Genomic DNA, 5,988 nt, shown 5'->3' with positions numbered 1-5,988 from the left:
CCAAATAAATAATAAGAAAAAAGAACTTCTCTCAAATGTTCTCTATGCTTCCTTCATTCAGTCCTTTCCTCTGAGTGGATTCCCATGAATACCACATGCTGACTCAGCAGACCCTAAGCCCTTCCCTGGAGTCTGCCCACCCCAGTCCCAGTACCTGACCAAGATAACACGGTCTTGCACTGTGTTCTTCAGGCTGGGCTCCCCACCTCTGAGCTGCTGAGGTTCATAGTTTCCTAGAAACTGCACATACACAGAGTCCTCCCTCTGCTCACACAGAGTCCTCCTTCTGCTAGTCAGACCTGGGGGAGGACAGCTGAGTTCATGTCCTGGCAAAGGACATCTCCTGCCTCAGACCCAGGGGTCCTCCCCAGCCTTCTCCCCCAGACCCAGAACCATGTTTGATTCAGAGTCATCAGAATTTTGCTATCTCAGACATGCAAGCTTGGTAAACACTGTGTTGTGAATCTTTCTTTTTCTCCTTGAGGACTGTTGATGGGTCTGCATCTGTCTACTTCTTGGGCAATTACTGTGCACTAGTCTTTGACCTAGTTGCTAGAAGGACACAGTGAAGAGTCCTTTCTGAATCCACGTTCTTACGCAGCCTGGATTCTAGCAGTGGGCAACTCACAGGAAACAATAAACAATAAAAAGTCAAGCCGAGTCCCTGTGTGTAAAAAAGGCCATTAAAAGCGGGCTGGTGGCAGGTGAAATGTATACCAGAGACAGAACGTGCCAGCTCATAGAATTTACTGGAAAAGTTTCAGGAATTTTAAGAGCTGGTTGCTAAATACAGCTATTATTAAACTTTGAGTGAGAAATACTTAGGATTAAAAAAAAATTCTTGAGACAGGCTCTCACTATGTGGCCCCAGCTGACCTGGAACTCCCTATGGAGACCAGGCAGGCCTCAAACTCACAGAGATGCGCCTGCCTCTGCCACCATGCCCGGCCTAAAACATTTATTGTTAAAAACACAATCAGGGGCTGGAGAGATGGTTCAGTGGTTAAGAGCCCTCTTGCAGAGTTCCTGGGTTCAGTTCCCAGCACCCACATGATGGTTAACAACAATCTATAACTCCAGTTCCAGGGGATCCATCACCCTCTTCTGGCCTCCTTGGGCATTATTATATACTCACGGTACATTTACATATATGCAGGCAAAACACTCATACAAATAAAATAAAAATAAATCAAAAGAAAAAGGGGCTGGAGAGATGGTTCAGTGGTTAAGAGCATTGGCTGCTCTTGCAGAGGACCCGGGTTCGATTCCCAGCACCCATGTGGCAGCTAATGATCATCCATAACTCCAGTTCCAGGGGCTCTAACACCCTCTTCTGACCTCTGTGGGCATTGCATGACACAGGTGCACTTACACACATGCAGACAAAACACCCACAAATAAAATAAAAATAACCAAATAAAGTTTATAAAATAATTTTGAAGAAAAGTGTATTTAAATCTTTAAAAAAAATCAATACATATAATACCCATTCCTAAACATTTTAACTAAATAAAGGCTGTAGTTGGAGCCCAGTTAGGTCTATTTGATCACAGCTTCTGTGATGAATCTGTTAATTCTTTGCTCTTCACTCTTTCGACTGAATTGGTGGCATAAAGCACTGGAGGGCAAGTTTTACTTTTGTTCACCAGATCATCCTGATGGTAGAGGCAGCAAGATGTGGGGTGGGGGGCTGCTGCTCACAGCTCAGTGGAGAGGAGAAGAGAGGCGAGGAGGGAGGGGAGGGGAGGGGAGGAGAGGAGAGGGAGATGCTGGCCCTCTGCTGGCTCTTGTCTTTTCTATTTTTCTTTAGTCCGGGCCCCCAGTCCATGCGACAGCACCACCTACGTTGACAGAGGATTTTCTTAGCTTAATCTTCTCAGCAAACACCCTCACAATCACACACAAATGTGTACCTCATTAATGCTGTAGGGGTGTGTGTGTGTGTGTACAGAGTTATGTGAGATTTGTTTTTCTGGGGAGATGTGTGACACTTTCTGGGGAGATGTGAACATCCTAGACAGAGAACTGGCCACAGGCCAAAGTAAGGACATCACCAAAGTCCAACTTGGTGAACCAATGAATTTTACTGGGGTGATTCACAGGAGCAGAAATGGCTCACAGAGAGCAGCATCACCAAAGCCCACCCCAGCATGGGTGACAGCTCATGAAATCAGGAAACCTGGAGCACACTGCACAGCCTTCCCACAGCTCCCCAGGTTGTCCAGGCAGCTCAGCTGGTCTGAGCCTCTTTAGGCAGCTGAAAGAAATCCGAAAAAGTGTTATGTTCACGCCTTATATTGATGACCATGGGAATTTATACACAAGGGCCAGTGAGAAGGCTCCGACAGCAAAGCAAAGGTGCTTGTCACCGAGTCTGAAGACCTGAGTTTTATCCCTTAGGACCTGCGCAGCGGAAGGAGAGAACCAATTCTTAGAAGTCCTCTGACCTCCACACATGTGCCCTGGCACATGTGCACCCACACTCACCCGTATCATACACACATACAAATTAGCCAATAAAAATTAAGTATGTTATTTGTAAACATGGATAATTTTACCTCCTACTTCCCCATCTGGGTTTATTTCTTTTTCCCACCTAGTTGCTCTGGCTGCGGTGCCCATGACCATGTTGATGAGAGGTATCGAGAGTGGGGATCCTTGCTTTCTTGCTGATCCCATCACTGTGGAGACAGTTTCTGTGAGTTTGCCACATTGGGTCTTTATTATTTGGAGGTGCACTCCTTCTGTATCTAATTTATTAGGAGTGTTTTGGGGGTTGGTGAGATGACTTGGAGGATAAAGGGGCTTGTGTTCAAGGCGAGACTGATGACCTGAGTTGCATCCTTGGGACCCATAGGGTGAAGGGAGAGAACCAACTCCCACAAATTGTTTTCTGGGGACTGCAGAGATGGTTAGGTGGTTAGAGCACTGGCTGCTCTTGCAGAGGACCCGGGTTCAGTTCCCAGCACCCATGTTGGATGGTTCACAGCCTCCTGTAACTCTAGCTCCAGGGGATCTGACACTGTCTTTTGGCCTTTTTGGGAAATGTACTCACATGTACACACACACACACACACACACACACATACACACACACACACGCAATTAAAAATAAAACTTTTTTTTGAGACAGGATCTCCCTGTAGCTCATACACATAAAAAACAATAAATAAAATATTTTTTTAAAAAATGTTGTGCTCTGCCAGGTATGCCTTTAATCCCAGCATTTAGGAGGCAGAGGCAGGTGGGTCTCTGTGAGTTTGAGGCCAGCCTGGTCTACATAGTGAGTTTTAGGCCAGCTGGGGCTACAGGGAGACCCTGTCTCAAGAAAAAGAAACAAAGTTGTATTCTTATCTCCACATGTGTGATGTGCTATGTGCATACATGAGTGAACACATACACTATAAATATTATGTAATTTAATTTTTTTGAAAAGAATTTCTTTTGAGAGGTTGGAGAGCTGGCTTAGCAGTTAAGAACACTGGCTGCTCTTGCAGAGGACCCGGGTTCAGTTCCCAGCACCCACATGGAGACTAACAGCCATCATTCACTCTAGTACTAGGGGATCCCATACCCTCTTCTGGCTTCCGTGGACATTGTTCACAGATGGTGCACTTACATACATATAAGCAGAACACTTCTATACAGAAAATAAAAATAAATAGAAAAAAATTTAAGAATTTTGTTTTTGGAGACAGGGTCTCACTATGCAGCCCTGGCTGATCTGAACTCGCTGTATAGACCAGGCTGGCCTTGAACTCAAAGAGATCTGCCTGCCTTTGCCTCCTCAGAGGTGGGATGCCCCACAAAAGAGTTTTTAATACTGTGCTTTGTGAAGTGACACTTGTACATTTACTGAGATCATCACACTAATTATGGTCATTAATTCTGTTAAGGTGATGTATCATATTTATTGATTTGTGTATATGAAGCATCTTTTCCTCCCAGGGATAAATCCATTTGATCCAATCATACAATCCTTTTATGCTGCTGAGTCATGTTTTCTAAGTTTTCTTCTTCTTGTCGAGGATTTTTTGCACCTGTATTTATCAGGGATAGTAGTATATGATTTTCTTGACTTACGATGTCCATGTCTGTTCTTCAGAAGTTGCATCTGTGACCATGTGTCCATGTCTGTTCTGAAGTTGTATCTGTGACTCTTATTTTTTTTAATTTTTTATTTATTGTTTTTATTTTATGTGCACATGTGTAAGTGCACCCGTGTTGTGTAATGCCCATGGAGATCAGAAGAGAGAAGAGGGCGTTGGATTCCCCTGGAACTGGAGTTATGACAGTTGTTAGCCACCATGTGGGTGCTGGGAATCATGCCCAGGTCCTCTGCAAGAGCAGCCAGTGCTCTTAACCACTGAGCATCTCTCCAGTCCCCCACACTGTGACTCTGCTATGTGGCAGTCATACAAGCTCTGTGTGAAAAGGAGACAGGAGAAGTCACAGCGCGGAGCCCAGAGAGATGCAGATGTGAGGAACACGGATCTTCACTTCATAATAAAAGCACTGGGAACTCAGAGTAGCAAAAGTAAGGGTGTTTCTTTCATGACTTTGCAAAGCCGAGTGTCAACCAGGAATGGTGGATGTGCTGACTAGGGCAGAGAGCAGCTTTAGACCATCCCACGTTCCCTTTCCTCATGGGCTGAGCAGTCAGGAGGGTAAAATCTTACATTATATGCTCTTATTTTTCCGCCACTTACATGTGTCTGTTTCTCAGCAAAGGCCTTGCATGGGTTCACCTCTATATTTATTTTATGTTTTTTCCTGTTAAGTCGTATTAGGAGCTTGATCTTAAATCTGCGGTTAAGTTTTCTTGTGAATAATTTTCTCTAGAGACTGGAGAGATATCTCAGCAGTTAAGAGCACTGGCTGCTCTTGCAGATGACCCAGGTTCATTTCCAGCACCCACATGGTGGCTAACAACCATCCTTAACTCCAGTTCCAGGGGACCTGATGCCCTCTTCTGGCCTCCTCAGACACTGCTCCTTTAAGGAATGCCATTGGTCCACCAAGTTGGACTTTTTTGGCATGATGGACGCCCTATCTGAAGTGAGCAGAGTTTGCTCATGTCTTCCCAGAAAAAGTCTCACACAGCAAGGACCCACATAGAACGGCTGGCTTGGTGGAGGCAGGTTGATCACTGGGACTTGCAGGTCAGCCAGTCTAGCCTATTTGCCAAGCTCTGAGCCAGCGAGAGACATTGTCTAAAGAAAAAAAAATTGAGACAGGATCTCCTTGTAGCCCCAGCTGGGCTGGAACTCACTATGAAGACCAGGCTGACCTCGATCTCACAGAGATCCACCTGCCTCTGTCTCTGCCTTTGTCTCCCAAGTGCTGGGATCAAAGGCATGTGCCACCATCCCTGACAAGAAAAAAAATCTTTTAAAGATGTACGGCACCTGAAGAACATCACTGGAGGTTGTCCTCTGGCATGTGAACATGTGAACATACGTCCACATGAATATACACACATATACATGTGACCAAAGACACCCTACCGCAACCACCATCATTATAAAACGTCCGGCTCTCACTGGGTTTTGGGGAGGTAAACTTAAGACTTTTGAATGTCCTGACTGGTAACAGAGCCTCTCTTTCCCTGGGGGTATCTGTCTGCCCCAGATCATCTATATTAACATTGTGACTGAGAATGAGGATCGATGGGCGAGTATCAGTTTGGCCTCAAAGTATGTGAAAACTAAAGCCAGCCATAAATTCTTCAATGTCCTCTGTCTGTCTTTAGTACAGACTCTGGCTTGGGTGAGCTTCCCTAGTTGGTGACACCCTGCACAAGTCCTGCACTGTGGCCAGGAGAGTGGAGAACTCGCTACATGAGTGCACTGGAGAGTGCATGGTCTCTCCTGCACTCTACCCAATGCACTTTTCTCTTTGACAATCTTTATTCTGTAAATTTCATTTGTGTGTGTGTGTGTTTGTGTGTGTGTGTGTGTGTGTGTGTGTGTGTGTGTGTGTGTGCAT

This window comes from Nannospalax galili, unplaced genomic scaffold (genome assembly GCF_000622305.1).
Source record: "Nannospalax galili isolate Female #2095 unplaced genomic scaffold, S.galili_v1.0 scaffold960, whole genome shotgun sequence".
Lineage (NCBI taxonomy): Eukaryota > Metazoa > Chordata > Mammalia > Rodentia > Spalacidae > Nannospalax > Nannospalax galili.
This window is presented reverse-complemented; position numbering follows the sequence as displayed.